Here is a 21,740-nt window from a genome sequence, read left to right as displayed (position 1 = left end):
AATAGGGATGAGGTGTTATGGTTATGACTATGGTTTAGGATTAGAATTATGGGATGGGGCTTCTTCTCAGGGTGTTATGCATTAACGTTAATTTAAGGGGATAAGTTAGCATTACGGGGAGGTTTATGGTTTATGTTTAGGAATAGGATCATGGTTAGGTGTTATGTTCAGGGTGAGGGTTATCTGTTAGGGGCAGTGCTTATACTTAGCGTACAGGCCCTGTCTGCACTGGGCGGCGGGCGGGGGTTAGGGGGATAGGATTGTCCCCGGGAACACACTCTATTGAACGCTGGGTGTGGATTCCTGGGTTTCATGCAGGACACAGTGGCAGAGTACCCTTTAACTCATGGCATGGGAGGATTGTAGGCTTTCTAAACTCTGAGAAAGCAAGAAGTCTGAGAATTAGATTTAGGGGTAGGATTATGGTAATGTTTAGGGATGAAGATTAGTGTTAGGGTGGAGTCTTAGGGTTAGGTGTTAGGGTTAAATGTTAGTGTTAGGTTTAACAGTTACAGTTAGGTTTACGTTTAAGATTCAGGGTTAGGGTTGAGGTTTGGGTTTAGCGTTTGGCACAGGGTTAGGCTTCAGTATTAGCCTTATGGATAAGGATTCGGAGTAGGGTTAGGGTTAAGGGTTAGTGTCAGGGTTAATGGTAAGTTTCAAGACTGAGGGTTAGGGTTGCGGTTAGGGTTAGGTTTAGCGTTAGGGGTTAGGGTTAGGCTTAGGGTTAAAGGATAGTATTATGGTTAAGAGTTGGGCTTAGGGTTAGGGTTTAGTGTTAGCGTTATCATTAAGGATTAGGGTTAGGGTCAGGGTTAAATGCTTGGGTGCGGGTAATGGTTAGGGTCAGGGTTAAGGTTTACGGATAGGGTTAGTGTTAAGGGTTACGGGTAGGCTTAGGGTTCAGGGTTAGAGTTAGCATTAGGGCTTAAGGTAGGACTAGGCAGGAGGTTAGATTTAGGGTTAGATCTAAGCGTTAGGGTAAGGGCTAGGGTTAGGGTTAAGAGATAGGGTTAGGTTTAATGCTTAGGATTAGGGTTAGGGTTTGGGGTTAAGTAAGTGTTAGGGGTTAGGTTTAAGGATCAAAGGTTAGGGTTATTTTTAGCTGTAGTGTTAGGGTTAGGGAAAAGGGATCCCATTAGCATTAAGGGTCTCCCTTACTGTAGGGTTAAGGGTAAGGCTTAGAGTTAAAGGTTAAGGTTAGGGTCAGTGTTAAGAATTAGGGTGAGGGTTAACGGTTAGGGTAAAGGTTAAGCGTTAGGGTTAGGGATTAGTGATTAGGGTTTTTGGTTAGTGTTAGGGTTAGAGGTTAGGAGTTCGTGTTTTATGAAGGGGTATGGTTAGAATTAGGATTGGGGTTAGAGTTAGGGTTAGGTATAGGGGTTAGTTTTAGGGTAAAAGGATAGGATTAGGGTTATGGGTTGGGCTTAGATTTAGGGTTAAAGTTTACTGCTAGGGTTAGGGATAGGGTTCAGGGTTAGCTTTAGGGGTTCTGGTTAGGGTTAGGTGTTAGGTTAGTGTCAGGGTTAGGTCTAGTCGTGAGGGTAAGGTTTAGGGTTAGCTTTAAGAGCTAGGGTTAGGTTTAATGGTTAGGATTAGGATTAGAGTTAAGGGTTAGCGTAAGGCTTAGGGGTTTGGGTGAAGGGTTAGGGTTTTTGTTAGGCATAGCGTTGGGGTTAGAAGTAAGGGTTACTGTCAGTGTTAGGGTTGTAGGTAGGGTTCCGGTTAGGGTTAGCAGTTTAGAATTAGGGTTAGGGATTAGGTGTTCCAGTGATGACTAGGAGATAGGGTTAGAATTATGGGATAGGGGTTGTTCTCAGGGAATGGGTTATGCATTAACGTTAGGATAAGAGGTTAAAGTTAGGCACACGGTGAGGTTTACGTGTTAAGGGGAGAAATAGGAACAGGGTTGGGTGTTATGTTCAGGGTTAGGGTTATCTGTTAAAGGTATTGTTTATGCTTAGCGCACGGGCCCTGTCTGCATTAGGCGGGCGGGGGGAGTTTAGGGGGCTGGGATTGTACCCGGGAACCCACTCTATCATACTCTGGGTATGGGTCCGTGGGTTTCATGCAGGACACAGTGGTAGAGCCTCCTTTCACGCATGGCATGGGAGGATTGCAGGCTTTCTAAACTCTAAGAAAGCAAGAAGTCTGAGAATTAGATTTAGGGTTAGGATTCTCGTTAGGGTTAAGGATGAAGTTTAGTGTTAGGGTGAGGGCTTAAGGTTAGGGATTAGGGTTAGGGTTAAAGGTTACTCTTAGGTTTAACGGTTACAGTTTGGTTTAGGGTTGAGGTTTACGGTTAGGGTTAAGATGAGGGGTTAGGGTTTGGTGGACATTTAGGGTTAAGTGTTAGGTTTAGGGTTGAAGATTAGGATTAGGGTTAGGATTAAAGGTTAGCGTGAGAGTTAACGCTTAGGGTTAAGGTTAAGAGTTAGGGTTTACGGTTAGGCTTAGGGTTAGATTTAGGGTTAGAGTTATGTGCTATGGTTTGTGTTAGGGGTTAGGGTTAAGTTTACTCTTCACGGTTAGGGTTGGGTTTAGGGGTTAGCATTAGGGTTAGGGATTAGGTTTAGGGTAAGGGTCTAGAGTTAATGTTGGGCTTTAGGCTCGGGGCTTAGGTTCAGGGACAGAGGTTAGCGTTGGTGGTAGGGCTTAGCTTTAGCGGTCAGTTTAAGGGCACAGGACCTGGTTAATCTACGGTGAGAGGGGTGCGGTCGGAGTCACCATGAAAGCACAACATCATTCCCTGGGCCTTGGGACAGGACCTCCATGCAGGACTCAGGCGGAGCCTCATCTCACACATGGCATGGCTGTATTGTAGGCTTGCTTCACTCTGGGAATGGAAGTGGTGTGAGAATTAGGGTTGGGGTTGGGGTTAGGGTTTTTCGTGTTAGGGGTTAGGTTTCGAGTCAGGGTTAGGTGCTAGGCATTAGTGGTTAGGGTTAGAGTTAGTGTTAGGGGTAAGGTGTTAAGTCTGGGTTAGGGGGCCAGGGTAAGGTTTAGGGTTGGAGTTAGCGTTAGGGTTAGGGGTTAGGGTTAAGGGATAGGGTTAGGATTCAGGGTGAGGGTTAGAGGGTTAACAGTTGGGGTTAGGCTTAGGGGTTAGGGATAGTGTTAGGGTTAAGGGGTAGGAGCTTGGTTCAGGTTTAAGGTTAGCATTAGGGGTTGGGGTTAGTGTTAACTGTAGGTCAGTGTTGGGGTTAGATCTCTAGGCATTAGGGTAAAGGTTAGGGTTAGGGTTAAGAGTTAGGGTTCTGTTTAATGGTTAGGATTGGGAATAGGGTTAAGGGTTAGGGTTAAGGTTAGGGGTTATGACGAAGGATCAACGGTTAGGGTTACTTTTAGGCATAGGGTTAGGGTAAGGGGTTAGGGTTAGTGTTAGTGTTGTTGGTCGGGTTAAGGTTAGGGTTGGCGCTTCAGAATTAGGGATTAGGTGTTACGGTTATAGCTAGGAGATAGGGTTATAATGACGGTATAGGGCTTGTTCTCAGGGTGTCATGCATTAACGTTAAGATATGGGGTTAAAGTTAGGGTTATGGTGAGGTTTACCTGTTAAGGTGAGCAGTAGTATCAGGGTTAGGTGTTATGTTGTGGGTTAGGCTTATGGGTGAGAGGTAGGGTTTATGCTTAGGGCACGGGCCCTGTATGCCCTAGGAGGCAAAGTTAGGTGTCTGTGATGGTCGCTGGGAACCCACTGTACCGCACGCAGTGTATGGGCCTCTGGGTTTCATGCAGGACACTGTGGCAGAGCCTCCTTTCACGCATGGCGTGGGAGGATTGCAGGCTTTCTAAACTCTAAGAAAGCAAGAAGTCTGAGAATTAGATTTAGGGTTAGGGTTATGGTTAGGGTTAAGGATGAAGTTTAGTGTTAGGGTGAGGGCTTAGGGTTAGGGATTATGGTTAGGGTTAAAGGTTACTCTTAGATTTAACGGTTACACTTTGGTTTAGGGTTGAGGTTTAAGGTTAGGGTTAAGATGAGGGGTTAGGGTTTGGTACAGGGTTAGGGTTAAGTGTTAGGTTTAGGGTTGAAGATTAGGATTAGGGTTAGGATTAAAGGTTAGCGTGAGAGTTAACGCTTAGGGTTAAGGTTAAGAGTTAGGGTTTAGGGTTAGGGTTAGGGTTAGGGTTAGTTTTAGGTTTAGAGTTATGTGCTATGCTTTGTGTTTGAGGTTAGGGTTAGGTTTACTGTTCACGGTTAGGGTTACGTTTAGGGGTTAGCATTAGGGTTAGGGTTAAGTGATAGGATTAGGGTTAAGTGTTGGGCTTAGGGTTAGGGTTTAGTGTTAGGGTTATCATTAAGGATTAGGGTTAGGGTCAGGGTTAAATGCTTGGGTTCGGGTAATGGTTAGGGTCAGGGTTAAGGTTCACGGATAGGGTTAGTGTTAAGGGTTACGGGTAGGTTTAGGGTTCAGGGTTAGCGTTAGCATTAGGGCTTAAGGTTAGGATTAGGCGGGAGGTTAGATTTAGGGTTAGAACTAGGCGTTAGGGTAAGGGCTAGGGTTAGGGTTAAGAGATAGGGTTAGGTTTAATGCTTAGGATTAGGGTTAGGGTTTGGGGTTAAAGTAAGTGTTAGGGGTTAGGTTTAAGGATCCAAGGTTAGGGTTATTTTTAGCTGTAGTGTTAGGGTTAGGGAAAAGGGATCCCATTAGCATTAAGGGTCTTCCTTACTGTAGGGTTAAGGGTTAGGCTTAGAGTTAAAGGTTAAGGTTAGGGTCAGTGTTAAGAATTAGGGTGAGGGTTAATGGTTAGGGTAAAGGTTAAGCGTTAGGGTTAGGGATTAGCGATTAGGGTTTTTGGTTAGTGTTAGGGTTAGAGGTTAGGAGTTCGTGTTTTATGAAGGGGTATGGTTAGAATTAGGATTGGGGTTAGAGTTAGGGTGAGGTATACGGGTTAGGTTTAGGGGTTAGTTTTAGGGTAAAAGGATAGGATTAGGGTTACGGGTTGGGCTTATGCTTAGGGTTAAAGTTTACTGCTAGGGTTAGGGATAGGGTTCAGGGTTAGCTTTAGGGGTTCTGGTTAGGGTTAGGTGTTAGGTTAGTGTCAGGGTTAGGTCTAGTCGTGAGGGTAAGGTTTAGGGTTAGCTTTAAGAGCTAGGGTTAGGTTTAATGGTTAGGATTAGGATTAGGGTTAAGGGTTAGGGTAAGGCTTAGGGGTTAGGGTGAAGGGTTAGGGTTTTTGTTAGGCATAGCGTTGGGGTTAGAAGTAAGGGTTACTGTCAGTGTTAGGGTTGTAGGTAGGGTTCCGGTTAGGGTTAGCGGTTTAGAATTAGGGTTAGGGATTAGGTGTTCCACTGATGACTAGGAGATAGGGTTAGAATTATGGGATAGGGGTTGTTCTCAGGGAATGGGTTATGCATTAACGTTAGGATAAGAGGTTAAAGTTAGGCGCACGGTGAGGTTTACGTGTTAAGGGGAGAAATAGGAACAGGGTTGGGTGTTATGTTTAGGGTTAGGGTTATCTGTTAAAGGTATTGTTTATGCTTAGCGCACGGGCCCTGTCTGCATTGGGCGGGCGGGGGGAGTTTAGGGGGCTGGGATTGTACCCGGGAACCCACTCTATCATACTCTGGGTATGGGCCCATGGGTTTCATGCAGGACACAGTGGTAGAGCCTCCTTTCACGCATGGCATGGGAGGATTGCAGGCTTTCTAAACTCTAAGATAGCAAGAAGTCTGAGAATTAGATTGAGGGTTAGGATTATGGTTAGGGTTAAGGATGAAGTTTAGTGTTAGGGTGAGGGCTTAAGGTTAGGGATTAGGGTTAGGGTTAAAGGTTACTCTTAGGTTTAACGGTTACAGTTCGGTTTATGGTTGAGGTTTACGGTTAGGGTTAAGATGAGGGGTTAGGGTTTGGTAGACGTTTAGGGTTAAGTGTTAGGTTTAGGGTTGAAGATTAGGATTAGGGTTAGGATTAAAGGTTAGCGTGAGAGTTAACGCTTAGGGTTAAGGTTAAGAGTTAGGGTTTACGGTTAGGCTTAGGGTTAGATTTAGGGTTAGAGTTATGTGCTATGGTTTGTGTTAGGGGTTAGGGTTAGGTTTACTGTTCACGGTTAGGGTTGGGTTTAGGGGTTAGCATTAGGGTTAAGGATTAGGTTTAGGGTAAGGGTCTAGAGTTAATGTTGGGCTTTAGGCTCGGGGCTTAGGTTCAGGGTCAGGGGTTAGCGTTGGTGGTAGGGCTTAGCTTTAGCGGTCAGTTTAAGGGCACAGGACCTGGTTAATCTACGGTGAGAGGGGTGCGGTCGGAGTCACCATGAAAGCACAACATCATTCCCTGGGCCTTGGGACAGGACCTCCATGCAGGACTCAGGCGGAGCCTCATCTCACACATGGCATGGCTGTATTGTAGGCTTGCTTCACTCTGGGAATGGAAGTAGTGTGAGAATTAGGGTTGGGGTTGGGGTTAGGGTTTTTCGTGTTAGGGGTTAGGTTTCGAGTCAGGGTTAGGTGCTAGGGATTAGTGGTTAGGGTTAGAGTTAGTGTTAGGGATAAGGTGTTAAGTCTGGGTTAGGGGGCCAGGGTAAGGTTTAGGGTTGGAGTTAGCGTTAGGGTTAGGGGTTAGGGTTAAGGGATAGGGTTAGGATTCAGGGTGAGGGTTAGAGGGTTAACAGTTGGGGTTAGGCTTAGGGGTTAGGGATAGTGTTAGGGTTAAGGGTTAGGAGCTTGGTTCAGGTTTAAGGTTAGCATTAGGGGTTGAGGTTAGTGTTAACTGTAGGTCAGTGTTGGGGTTAGATCTCTAGGCATTAGGGTAAAGGTTAGGGTTACGGTTAAGAGTTAGGGTTCTGTTTAATGGTTAGGATTGGGAATAGGTTAAGGGTTAGGGTTAAGGTTAGGGGTTATGACGAAGGATCAACGGTTAGGGTTACTTTTAGGCGTAGGGTTAGGGTAAAGGGTTTGGGTTAGTGTTAGTGTTGTTGGTCGGGATAAGGTTAGGGTTGGCGCTTCAGAATTAGGGATTAGGTGTTACGGTTATAGCTAGGAGGTAGAGTTATAATGACGGTATAGGGCTTGTTCTCAGGGTGTCATGCATTAACGTTAAGATATGGGGTTAAAGTTAGGGTTATGGTGAGGTTTACCTGTTAAGGTGAGCAGTAGGATCAGGGTTAGGTGTTATGTTGTGGGTTAGGCTTATGGGTGAGGGGTAGGGTTTATGCTTAGGGCACGGGCCCTGTATGCCCTAGGAGGCAAAGTTAGGTGTCTGTGATGGTCGCTGGAAACTCACTCTACCGCACGCAGTGTATGGGCCTCTGGGTTTCATGCAGGACACTGTGGCAGAGCCTCCTTTCACACATGGCGTGGGAGGATTGCAGGCTTTCTAAACTCTAAGAAAGCAAGAAGTCTGAGAATTAGATTTAGGGTTAGGGTTATGGTTAGGGTTAAGGATGAAGTTTAGTGTTAGGGTGAGGGCTTAGGGTTAGGGATTACGGTTAGGGTTAAAGGTTACTCTTAGATTTAACGGTTACACTTTGGTTTAGGGTTGAGGTTTAAGGTTAGGGTTAAGATGAGGGGTTAGGGTTTGGTACAGGGTTAGGGTTAAGTGTTAGGTTTAGAGTTGAAGATTAGGATTAGGGTTAATATTAAAGGTTAGCGTGAGAGTTAACGCTTAGGGTTAAGGTTAAGAGTTAGGGTTTAGGGTTAGGGTTAGGGTTAGATTTAAGGTTAGAGTTATGTGCTATGGTTTGTGTTAGAGGTTAGGGTTAGGTTTACTGTTCACGGTTAGGGTTACGTTTAGGGGTTAGCATTAGGGTTAGGGTTAGGGTTAGGGTTAAGGGATAGGATTAGGGTTAAGTGTTGGGCTTAGGTTTAGGGTTTAGTGTTAGGGTTATCATTAAGGATTAGGGTTAGGGTCAGGGTTAAATGCTTGGGTGCGGGTAATGGTTAGGGTCAGGGTTAAGGTTCACGGATAGGGTTAGTGTTAAGGGTTACGGGTAGGTTTAGGGTTCAGGGTTAGCGTTACCATTAGGGCTTAAGGTTAGGATTAGGCGAGAGGTTAGATTTAGGGTTAGAACTAGGCGTTAGGGTAAGGGCTAGCGTTAGGGTTAAGAGATAGGGTTAGGTTTAATGCTTAGGATTAGGGTTAGGGTTTGGGGTTAAAGTAAGTGTTAGGGGTTAGGTTTAATGATCCAAGGTTAGGGTTATTTTTAGCTGTAGTGTTAGGGTTAGGGATAAGGGATCCCATTAGCATTAAGGGTCTTCCTTACTGTAGGGTTAAGAGTTAGGCTTAGAGTTAAAGGTTAAGGTTAGGGTCAGTGTTAAGATTTAGGGTGAGGGTTAACGGTTAGGGTAAAGGTTAAGCATTAGGGTTAGGGATTAGTGATTAGGGTTTTTGGTTAGTGTTAGGGTGAGCGGTTAGGAGTTAGTGTTTTATGAAGGGGTATGGTTAAAATTAGGATTGGGGTTAGAGTTAGGGTTAGGTATAGGGGTTAGGTTTAGGGGTTAGTTTTAGGGTAAAAGGATAGGATTAGGGTTACGGGTTGGGCTTATGCTTAGGGTTAAAGTTTACTGCTAGGGTTAGGGATAGGGTTCAGGGTTAGCTTTAGGGGTTCTGGTTAGGGTTAGGTGTTAGGTTAGTGTCAGGGTTAGGTCTAGTTGTGAGGGTAAGGTTTAGGGTTAGCTTTAAGAGCTAGGGTTAGGTTTAATGGTTAGGATTAGGATTAGGGTTAAGGGTTAGGGTAAGGCTTAGGGGTTAGGGTGAAGGGTTAGGGTCAAGGGTTAGGGTTTTTGTTAGGCATAGCGTTGGGGTTAGAAGTAAGGGTTACTGTCAGTGTTAGGGTTGTAGGTAGGGTTCCGGTTAGGGTTAGCGGTTTAGAATTAGGGTTAGGGATTAGGTGTCACAGTGATGATTAGGAGATAGGGTTAGAATTATGGGATAGGGGTTGTTCTCAGGAAATGGGTTATACATTAACGTTAGGATAAGAGGTTAAAGTTAGGCGCACGGTGAGGTTTACGTGTTAAGGGGAGAAATAGGAACAGGGTTGGGTGTTATGTTCAGGGTTAGGGTTATCTGTTAAAGGTATTCTTTATGCTTAGCGCACGAGCCCTGTCTGCATTGGGCAGGCGGGGGGAGTTTAGGGGACTGGGATTGTACCCGGGAACCCACTCTATCATACTCTGGGTATGGGCCCGTGGGTTTCATGCAGGACACAGTGGTAGAGCCTCCTTTCACGCATGGCATGGGAGGATTGCAGGCTTTCTAAACTCTAAGAAAGCAAGAAGTCTGAGAATTAGATTTAGGATTAGGATTCTGGTTAGGGTTAAGGATGAAGTTTAGTGTTAGGGTGAGGGCTTAGGGTTAGGGAATAGGGTTAGGGTTAAAGGTTACTCTTAGGTTTAACGGTTACACTTTGGTTTAGGGTTAAGGTTTACGGTTAGGGTTAAGATGAGGGGTTAGGGTTTGGTACAGGGTTAGGGTTAAGTGTTAGGTTTAGGGTTGAAGATTAGGATTAGGGTTAGGATTAAAGGTTAGCGTGAGAGTTAACGCTTAGTGTTAAGGTTAAGAGTTAGGGTTTAGTGTTAAGGTTAGGGTTAGTTTTAGGGTTAGAGTTATGTGCTATGGTTTGTGTTAGAGGTTAGCGTTAGGTTTACTGGTCACGGTTAGGGTTACGTTTAGGGGTTTCCATTAGGGTTAGGTTTAGGGTTAGGGTTAAGGGATAGGATTAGGGTTAAGTGTTGGGCTTAGGGTTAGGGTTTAGTGTTAGGTTTAGCATTAAGGATTAGGGTTAGGGTCAGGGTTAAAAGCTTGGGTGCGAGTAATGGTTAGGGTCAGGGTTAAGGTTCACGGATAGGGTTAGTGTTAAGCGTTACGGGTAGGTTTAGGGTTCAGGGTTAGTGTTAGCATTAGGGCTTAAGGTTAGGATTAGGCGGTAGGTTAGATTTAGTGTTAGATCTAGGCGTTAGGGTAAGGGCTAGCGTTAGGGTTAAGAGATAGGGTTAGGTTTAATGCTTAGGATTAGGGTTAGGGTTTGGGGTTAAAGTAAGTGTTAGGGGTTAGGTTTCAGGATCCAAGGTTAGGGTTATTTTTAGCTGTAGTGTTAGGGTTAGGGATAAGGGATCCCATTAGCATTAAGGGTCTTCCTTACTGTAGGCTTAAGGGTTAGGCTTAGAGTTAAAGGTTAAGGTTAGGGTCAGTGTTAAGATGTAGGGTGAGGGTTAACGGTTAGGGTAAAGGTTAAGCGTTAGGGTTAGGGATTAGTGATTAGGGTTTTTGGTTAGTGTTAGGGTTAGCGGTTAGGAGTTAGTGTTTTATGAAGGGGTATGGTTAAAATTAGGATTGGGGTTAGAGTTAGGGTGAGGTATAGGGGTTAGGTTTAGGGGTTAGTTTTAGGGTAAAAGGATAGGATTAGGGTTACGGGTTGGGCTTAGGTTTAGGGTAAAAGTTTACTGCTGGAGTTAGGGATAGGGTTCAGGGTTATCTTTAGGGGTTCTGGTTAGGGTTAAACGGTGAACACCTGCAAATAATTTTCAACGTAGTGGTTAATTGAAAAGCTCTGCGGCATACTTCTTGGAACAAGCCAGTTACCTGTTCCCACGCAAAGAGGAGTATATAGAACCATGGTGGATTTCCAGCTGATGAAGTAAAGGATTATTAAAGGAACGGGATGACCATGGGGATCATCGTTAATTCTCTGAAACAGAATCCGCCCTTTTCACCTGCCAAACACATGCCCACTTCTCCTCTCTGGGGATAATAAAAACTAACCAGCGAAATGACAGAGGGCCTCACCCCCCCATCGACATCGACCACACACACAAAAAAAAAACGTACCCTCCAGCTACTAATTATAATGCTAACTTGCAAAATGTCCCTGCATTTTAAAACAATGGAAAAATGGTGGTGGGATGATACTTAGAAGAATGGCTTCTTGTCTGTCTCCACTAACAAAATAGGCAACACCAAGTCAGCTACTCCTCAGCATAGTTATGTCCGTGGCAGCCTTCTTGGGTTTCAGGAGGCACAAACAAACGTTATCACAATTATGGTGAAACGCTGAACACCTGCAAATAATTTTCAACGTAGTGGTTAATAGAAAAGGTCTGCGGCATACTTCTTGGAACAAGCCAGTTACCTGTTCCCACGCAAAGAGGAGTATATAGAACCATGCTGGAATCCCAGCTGATGAAGCAAAGGATTCTTAAAGGAATGAGATGACCATGCGGATCCTGTTTAATTCTCTGAAACAGAATCCGCACTTTTCACCTGCCAAACACACGCCCACTACTCTTCTGGGGATAATAAAAACAAACCAGCGATCTGACAGAGGGCCTGAACACCCATCCTGACCGACCTGACAAAAAAAAAAAGTACCCTCCCGCTACTAATTATAATGCTAACTTGCAAAATTTCCCTGCCTTTTAAAACAATGGAAAAATGGTGGTGGGATGATACTTAGAAGAATGGCTTCTTGTCTGTCTCCACTAACAAAAATATGCAACACCAAGTCAGCTACGCCTCAGCATAGTTATGTCCGTCGCAGCCTTCTTGGGTTTCAGGAGGCACATACAAACGTTATCAAAATTATGGTGAAACGCTGAACACCTGCAAATAATTTTCAACGTACTGGTTAATTTGAAAACTCTCCAGCATACTTCTTGGAACAAGCCAGGTACCTGTGCCCACGCATAGAGGACTATATAGAAACATGGTGGAATCCCAGCTGATGAAGCAAAGGATTCTTAAAGGAATGAGATGAGTATCCTGATCCTGTTTAATTCTCTGAAACAGAATCCGCCCTTTTCACCTGCCAAGCACATGCCTACTACTCTTCTCTGGGCATAGTAAAACCAAACCAGCGATCTGACAGAGGGCCTGAACACCCATCTGGACCGACCCCACAAAAACAAAAGTACCCTCCAGCTACTAATTATAATGCCAATTTGCAAAATTTCCCTGCATTTTAAAACAATGGAGAAGTGAAGGTGGGATGATACTTAGAAAAATGGCTTCTTGTCAGTCTCCACTGAGAAAAATAGGCAACACCAAGTCAGCTACGCCTCAGCATAGTTTTGTCCGTCGCCGCCTTCTTGGGTTTCAGGAGGCACATACAAACGTTATCACAATTATGGTGAAACGCTGAAAACCTGCAAATAATTTTCAACGTACTGGTTAATTTGAAAACTCTCCAGCATACTTCTTGGAACAAGCCAGGTACCTGTGCCCACGCATAGAGGAGTATATAGAAACATGGTGGAATCCCAGCTGATGAAGCAAAGGATTCTTAAAGGAATGAGATGACCATGCGGATCCTGTTTAATTCTCTGAAACAGAATCCGCACTTTTCACCTGCCTAACACACGCCCACTACTCTTCCGGGGATAATAAAAACAAACCAGCGATCTGACAGAGGGCCTGAACACCCATCCTGACCGACCCCACAAAAAAAAAGTACCCTCCAGCTGCTAATTATAATGCCAATTTGCAAAATTTCCCTGCATTTTTAAACAATGGAGAAATGATGGTGGGATGATACTTAGAAGAATGGCTTCTTGTCAGTCTCCACTGACAAAAATAGGCAACACCAAGTCAGCTACGCCTCGGCATAGTTATATCCGTAGCAGCCATATTTGGTTTCAGTAGGCACATACACACGTTATCACAATTATGGTGAAACGCTGAAAACCTGCAAAGGATTTTCAACATACTGGTTAATTGAAAAGCTCTGAGGCATACTTCTTGGAACAAGCCACTTTCCTGTGCCCACGCATAGAGAAGTATATAGAACCATGGTGGATTCCCAACTCATGAAGCAAAGGATTCTTAAAGGAACGGGATTACCATGCGGATCCTGTTTAATTCTCTGAAACAGATCCGAAGTTTTCACCTGCCATACTAATACCCACTTCTCCTCTCTGGGGATAATAAAAACGAACCAGCCAACTGACAGAGGGCCTGACGAACACATCCACACCGACCCCACAGGAAAAAAAAAAAAAACACCGTAGCCTCCAGCTACTAATTATAATGCTAACTTGCAAAATTTTCCTGCATTTTTAAACAATGGAAAAATGATGGTGAGATGATACTTAGAAGAATGGATTCTTGTCAGTCTCCAGTAACAAAAATAGGCAAAACCAAGTCAGCTACGCCTCAGCATCGTTATGTTCGCGGCAGCCATCTTGGGTTTCAGGAGGCACAAACAAACGTTATCACAATTATGGTGAAATGCTGAACACCTGAAAATAATTTTCAACGTAGAGGTTAATTGAAAAGCTCTGCGGCATACTTCTTGGAACAAGCCAGTTACCTGTTCCCACGCAAAGAGGAGTATATAGAACCATGGTGGATTTCCAGCTGATGAAGTAAAGGATTATTAAAGGAACGGGATGACCATGGGGATCATTGTTAATTCTCTGAAACAGAATCCGCCCATTTCACCTGCCAAACACATGCCCACTTCTCCTCTCTGGGGATAATAAAAACTAACCAGCGGTCTGACAGAGGGCCTGACCCCCCCATCCACATCGACCACACACAAAAAAAAACCGTACCCTACAGCTACTAATTATAATGCTAACTTGCAAAATTTCCCTGCATTTTAAAACAATGGAAAAATGGTGGTGGGATGATACTTAGAAGAATGGCTTCTTGTCAGTCTCCACTAACAAAAATAGGCAACACCAAGTCAGCTACTCCTCAGCATAGTTATGTCCGTCGCAGCCTTCTTGGGTTTCAGGAGGCACAAACAAACGTTATCACAATTATGGTGAAACGCTGAACACCTGCAAATAATTTTCAACGTAGTGGTTAATTGAAAAGGTCTGCGGCATACTTCTTGGAACAAGCCAGTTACCTGTTCCCACGCAAAGAGGAGTATATAGAACCATGGTGGATTTCCAGCTGATGAAGTAAAGGATTATTAAAGGAACGGGATGACCATGGGGATCATCGTTAATTCTCTGAAACAGAATCCGCCCATTTCACCTGCCAAACACATGCCCACTTCTCCTCTCTGGGGATAATAAAAACTAACCAGCGGTCTGACAGAGGGCCTGACCCCCCCATCCACATCGACCACACACAAAAAAAAACCGTACCCTCCAGCTACTAATTATAATGCTAACTTGCAAAATTTCTCTGCATTTTAAAACAATGGAAAAATGGTGGTGGGATGATACTTAGAAGAATGGCTTCTTGTCAGTCTCCACTAACAAAAATAGGCAACACCAAGTCAGCTACTCCTCAGCATAGTTATGTCCGTCGCAGCCTTCTTGGGTTTCAGGAGGCACATACAAACGTTATCACAATTATGGTGAAACGCTGAAAATCTGCAAATAATTTTGAACGTACTGGTTAATTTGAAAACTCTCCAGCATACTTCTTGGAACAAGACAGTACCTGTGCCCACGCATAGAGGAGTATATAGAAACATGGTGGAATCCCAGCTGATGAAGCAAAGGATTCTTAAAGGAATGAGATGACCATGCTGATCCTGTTTAATTCTCTGAAACAGAATCCGCCCTTTTCACCTGCCAAACACATGCCCACTACTCTTCTCAGGGGATAATACAAACAAACCAGCGATCTGACTGAGGGCCTGAACACCCATCGTGACCGACCCCACAAAAAAAAAAAAGTACCCTCCAGCTACTAATTATAATGCCAATTTGCAAAATTTCCCTGCATTTTTAAACAATGGAGAAATGATGGTGGGATGATACTTAGAAGAATGGCTTCTTGTCAGTCTCCACTGACAAAAATAGGCAACACCAAGTCAGCTACGCCTCGGCATAGTTATGTCCGTAGCAGCCATATTTGGTTTCAGTAGGCACATACACACGTTATCACAATTATGGTGAAACGCTGAAAACCTGCAAAGGATTTTCCACATACTGGTTAATTGAAAATCTCTGAGGCATACTTCTTGGAACAAGCCACTTTCCTGTGCCCACGTTTAGAGAAGTATATAGAACCATGGTGGATTCCCATCTCATGAAGCAAAGGATTCTTAAAGGAACGCGATTACCATGCGGATCCTGTTTAATTCTCTGAAACAGATCCGCAGTTTTCACCTGCCATACTAATACCCACTTCTCCTCCCTAGGGATAATAAAAACAAACCAGCCAACTGACAGAGGGCCTGACCAACACATCCACACCGACCCCACAGGAAAAAAAAAAAAACACCGTAGCCTCCAGCTACTAATTATAATGCTAACTTGCAAAATTTCCCTGCATTTTAAAACAATGGAAAAATGGTGGTGGGATGATACTTAGAAGAATGGCTTCTTGTCAGTCTCCACTAACAAAAATAGGCAACACCAAGTCAGCTACTCCTCAGCATAGTTATGTCCGTCGCAGCCTTCTTGGGTTTCAGGAGGCACATACAAACGTTATCAGAATTATGGTGAAACGCTGAAAACCTGCAAATAATTTTCAACGTACTGGTTAATTTGAAAACTCTCCAGCATACTTCTTGGAACAAGCCAGGTACCTGTGCCCACGCATAGAGGAGTATATAGAAACATGGTGGAATCCCAGCTGATGAAGGAAAGGATTCTTAAAGGAATGAGATGACCATGCGGATCCTGTTTAATTCTCTGAAACAGAATCCGCACTTTTCACCTGCCAAACACATGCCCACTACTCTTCTCAGGGTATAATAAAAACAAACCAGCGATCTGACAGAGGGCCTGAACACCCATCCTGACCGACCCCACAAAAAAAAAAGTACCCTCCAGCTGCTAATTATAATGCCAATTTGCAAAATTTCCCTGCATTTTTAAACAATGAAGAAATGATGGTGGGATGATTCTTAGAAGAATGGCTTCTTGTCAGTCTCCACTGACAAAAATAGGCAACACCAAGTCAGCTACTCCTCAGCATAGTTATGTCCGTCGCAGTCTTCTTCAGTTTCAGGAGGCACAAAAAATCTTTATCACAATTATGGTGAAATGCTGAACACCTGCAAATAATTTTCAACGTAGTAGTTAATTGAAAGGCTCTGCGGCATACTTCTTGGAACAAGCCAGTTACCTGTTACCACGCAAAGAGGAGTATATAGAACCATGGTGGATTTCCAGCTGATGAAGTAAAGGATTAGTAAAGGAACGGGATGACCATGGGGATCATCGTTAATTCTCTGAAACAGAATCCGCCCTTTTCACCTGCCAAACACATGCCCACTTCTCCTCTCTGGGGATAATAAAAACTAACCAGCGAACTGACAGAGGGCCTCACCCCCCCATCCACATCGACCACACACCAAAAAAAACCGTACCCTCCAGCTACTAATTATAATGCTAACTTGCAAAATTTCCCTGCATTTTAAAACAGTGGAAAAATGGTGGTGGGATGATACTTAGAAGAATGGCTTCTTGTCTGTCTCCACTAACAAAAATAGGCAACACCAAGTCAGCTACTCCTCAGCATAGTTATGTCCGTCCCAGCCTTCTTGGGTTTCAGGAGGCACAAACAAACGTTATCACAATTATGGTGAAACGCTGAACACCTGCAAATAATTTTCAACGTAGTGGTTAATTGAAAAGCTCTGCGGCATACTTCTTGGAACAAGCCAGTTACCTGTTCCCACGCAAAGAGGAGTATATAGAACCATGGTGGATTTCCAGCTGATGAAGTAAAGGATTATTAAAGGAACGGGATGACCATGGGGATCATGGTTAATTCTCTGAAACAGAATCCGCCCTTTTCACCTGCCAAACACATGCCCACTTCTCCTCTCTGGGGATAATAAAAACTAACCAGCGAACTGACAGAGGGCCTGACCCCCCCATCCACATCGACCACACACACAAAAAAACCGTACCCTCCAGCTACTAATTATAATGCTAACTTGCAAAATTTCCCTGCCTTTTAAAACAATGGAAAAATGGTGGTGGGATGATACTTAGAAGAATGGCTTCTTGTCAGTCTCCACTAACAAAAATAGGCAACACCAAGTCAGCTACTCCTCAGCATAGTTATGTCCGTCGCAGCCTTCTTGGGTTTCAGGTGGCATATACAAACGTTATCACAATTATGGTGAAACGCTGAAAACCTGCAAATAATTTTGAACGTACTGGTTAATTTGAAAACTCTCCAGAATACTTCTTGGAACAAGCCAGGTACCTGTTCCCACTCATAGAGGAGTATATAGAAACATGGTGGAATCCCAGCTGATGAAGCAAAGGATTCTTAAAGGAATGAGATGACCATGCGGATCCTGTTTAATTCTCTGAAACAGAATCCGCACTTTTCATCTGCCAAACACATGCCCACTACTCTTCTCTGGGGATAATAAAAACAAACCAGCGATCTGAAAGAGGGCCTGAACACCCATCCTGACCGACCCCCAGAAAAAAAAGTACCCTCCAGCTACTAATTATAATGCCAATTTGCAAAATTTCCCTGCATTTTTAAACAATGGAGAAATGATGGTGGGATGATACTTAGAAGAATGGCTTCTTGTCAGTCTCCACTGACAAAAATAGGCAACACCAAGTCAGCTACGCCTCGGCATAGTTATGTCCGTAGCAGCCATATTTGGTTTCAGTAGGCACATACACACGTTATCACAATTATGGTGAAACGCTGAAAACCTGCAAAGGATTTTCAACATACTGGTTAATTGAAAAGCTCTGAGGCATACTTCTTGGAACAAGCCAGTTTCCTGTGCCCACGCATAGAGAAGTATATAGAACCATGGTGGATTCCCAGCTCATGAAGCAAAAGATTCTTAAAGGAACGGGATTACCATGGGGATCCTGTTCAATTCTCTGAAACAGATCTGCAGTTTTCAACTGCCATACTAATACCCACTTCTCCTCTCTGGGGATAATAAAAACAAACCAGCGAACTGACAGAGGGCCTGACCAACACATTCACCGAGCCCATAAGGAAAAAAAAAAAAAAACACCGTACCCTCCATCTACTAATTATAATGCTAAGTTGCAAAATTTTCCTGAATTTTTAAAAAATGGAAAAATGATGGTGAGATGATACTTAGAAGAGTGGATTCTTGTCAGTCTCCACTAACAAAAATAGGCAAAACCAAGTCAGTTACGCCTCAGCATCGTTATGTTCGTGGCAGCCATCTTGGGTTTCAGGAGGCACAAACAAACGTTATCACAATTATGGTGAAACGCTGAACACGTGCAAATAATTTTCAACGTAGTGGTTAATTGAAAAGCTCTGCGGGATACTTCTTGGAACTAGCCAGTTACCTGTTCCCACGCAGAGAGGAGTATATACAACCATGGTGGATTTCCAGCTGATGAAGTAAAGGATTATTAAAGGAACGGGATGACCATGGGGATCATCGTTAATTCTCTGAAACAGAATCTGCCCTTTTCACCTGCCAAAAACATGCCCACTTCTCCTCTCTGGGGATAATAATAACAAACCAGCGAACTGACAGCGGGCCTGACCCCCCCATCCACATCGACCACACACACAAAAAAACCGTACCCTCCAGCTACTAATTATAATGCTAACGTGCAAAATTTCCCTGCATTTTAAAACAATGGAAAAATGGTGGTGGGATGATACTTAGAAGAATGGCTTCTTGACAGTCTCCACTAACAAAAATAGGCAACACCAAGTCAGCTACTCCTCAGCATAGTTATGTCCGTCGCAGTCTTCTTCGGTTTCAGGAGGCACAAACAATCTTTATCACAATTATGGTGAAATGCTGAACACCTGCAAATAATTTTCAACGTAGTAGTTAATTGAAAAGCTCTGCGGCATACTTCTTGGAACAAGCCAGTTACCTCTTCCCACGCAAAGAGGAGTATATAGAACCATGGTGGATTTCCAGCTGATGAAGTAAAGGATTATTAAAGGAACGGGATGACCATGGGGATCATCGTTAATTCTCTGAAACAGAATCCGCCCTTTTCACCTGCCAAACACATGCCCACTTCTCCTCTCTGGGGATAATGAAAACTAACCAGCGAACTGACAGAGGGCCTGACCCCCCCATCCACATCGACCACACACAAAAAAAAACCGTACCCTCCAGCTACTAATTATAATGCTAACTTGCAAAATTTCCCTGCATTTAAAACAATGGAAAAATGGTGGTGGGATGATACTTAGAAGAATGGCTTCTTGTCTTTCTCCACTAACAAAAATAGGCAACACCAAGTCAGCTACTCCTCAGCATAGTTATGTCCGTCGCAGCCTTCTTGGGTTTCAGGAGGCACATACAAACGTTATCAAAATTATGGTGAAACGCTGAAAACCTGCAAATAATTTTCAACGTACTGGTTAATTTGACAACTCTCCAGCATACTTCTTGGAACAAGCCAGGTACCTGTGCCCACGCATAGAGGAGTATATAGAAACATGCTGGAATCCCAGCTGATGAAGCAAATTATTCTTAAAGGGATGAGATGACCATGCGGATCCTGTTTAATTCTCTGAAACAGAATTCGCCCTTTTCACCTGCCAAACACATGCCCACTTCTCCTCTCTGGGGATAATAAAAACAAACCAGTGAATTGACAGATGGCCTGACCCACCCATCCACACTGACCCCACAAAAAAAAAAAAGTACCCTCCAGCTACTAATTATAATGATAACTTTCAAAATTTCCCTGCATTTTAAAACAATGGAAAAATGGTGGTGGGATGACACTTAGAAGAATAGCTTCTTGTCAGTCTCCACGAACATAAATAGGCAACACCAAGTCAGCTACTCCTCAGCATAGTTATGTCCGTCGCAGCCTTCTTGGGTTTCAGGAGGCACAAAAAAACGTTATTAAAATCATGGTGAAATGCTGAACACCTGCAAATAATTTACAACGTAGTGGTTAATTGAAAAGCTCTGCGGCATACTTCTTGGAACAAGCCAGTTACCTGTTCCCACGCAAAGAGGAGTATATAGAACCATGGTGGATTTCCAGCTGATTAAGTAAAGGATTATTAAAGGAACGGGATGACCATGGGGATCATCGTTAATTCTTGAAACAGAATCCGCCCTTTTCTCCTGCCAAACACATGCCCACTTCTCCTCTCTGGGGATAATAAAAATTAACCAGCGAACTGACAGATGGCCTGACCCCCCCATCCACATCAACCACACACAAAAAAAAAAACCGTACCCTCCAGCTACTAATTATAATGCTAACTTGCAAAATTTCCCTGCATTTTAAAACAATGGAAAAATGGTGGTGGGATGATACTTATAAGAATGGCTTCTTGTCTGTCTCCACTAACAAAAATAGGGAACACCAAGTCAGCTACTCCTCAGCATAGTTATGTCCGTAGCAGCCTTCTTGGTTTTCAGGAGGCACATACAAACGTTATCACAATTATGGTGAAACGCTGAAAACCTGCAAATAATTTTCAACGTACTGGTTAATTTGACAACTCTCCAGCATACTTCTTGGAACAAGCCAGGTACCTGTGCCCACGCATAGAGGAGTATATAGAAACATGGTGGAATCCCAGCTGATGAAGCAAAGTATTATTAAAGGAATGAGATGACCATGCCGATCCTGTTTAATTCTCTGAAACAGAATCCGCACTTTTCACCTGCCAAACACATGCCCACTACTCTTCTCTGGGGATAATAAAAACAAATCAGTGATCTTACAGAGGGCCTGAACACCCATCCTGACCGACCCCACAAAAAAATGTACCCTCCAGCTACTAATTATAATGCCAATTTGCAAAATTTCCCTGCATTTTTAAACAATGGAGAAATGATGGTGGGATGATACTTAGAAGAATGGCTTCTTGTCAGTCTCCACTGACAAAAATAGGCAACACCAAGTCAGCTACGCCTCAGCATAGTTATGTCCGTAGCAGCCATATTTGGTTTCAGTAGGCACATACACACGTTATCACAATTATGGTGAAACGCTGAAAACCTGCAAAGGATTTTCAACATACTGGTTAATTGAAAAGCTCTGAGGCATACTTCTTGGAACAAGCCAGTTTCCTGTGCCCACGCATAGAGAAGTATATAGAACCATGGTGGATTCCCAGCTCATGAAGCAAAGGATTCTTAAAGGAACGGGATTACCATGCGGATCCTGTTTAATTCTCTGAAACAGATCCGCAGTTTACACCTGCCATACTAATACCCACTTCTCCTCTCTGGGGATAATAAAAACATAACAGTGAATTGACAGAGGGCCTGACCAACCCATCCACACTGACCCCACAAAAAAAAAAAAAAGTACCCTCCAGCTACTAATTATAATGCTAACTTGTAAAATTTCCCTGCATTTTTAAACAGTGGAAAAATGATGGTGGGATGATACTTAGAAGAATGGCTTCTTGTCAGTCTCCACTAAGAAAAATAGGCAACATGAAGTCAGCTACGCCTCAGCATACTTATGTCCTTGGCAGCCATATTGGGTTTCAGGAGACACATACAATCGTTATAAGAAATATGGTGAAACACTGAAAACCTGCAAATAATTTTCAACGAACTGCTTAAGTGAAAAGCTCTACGGCATACTTCTTGGGACAAGCCAGTTACCTGTGCCCACACATAGAGGAGTATATGGAACCATGGTGGATTCCCAGCTGATGAAGCAAAAGTTTCCTAAAGGAACGGGATGAGCATGCGGATCCTGTTTCATTCTCTGAAACAGAATCAAAATTTTCACCTGCCAAACACATGCCCACTTCTCCTCTCTGGGGATAATATAAACAAACCAGCGAACTGACAGAGGGCCTGACCAACACATCCACACCGACCCCACAGGAAAAAAAAAAAAACCCCGTAGCCTCCAGCTACTAATTATAATGCTAGCTTGCAAAATTTTCCTACATTTTTAAACAATGGAAAAATGA

This window comes from Eulemur rufifrons, chromosome 20 (assembly GCF_041146395.1).
Source record: "Eulemur rufifrons isolate Redbay chromosome 20, OSU_ERuf_1, whole genome shotgun sequence".
NCBI lineage: Eukaryota > Metazoa > Chordata > Mammalia > Primates > Lemuridae > Eulemur > Eulemur rufifrons.
Note: the sequence above shows the minus strand (reverse complement) of the source record.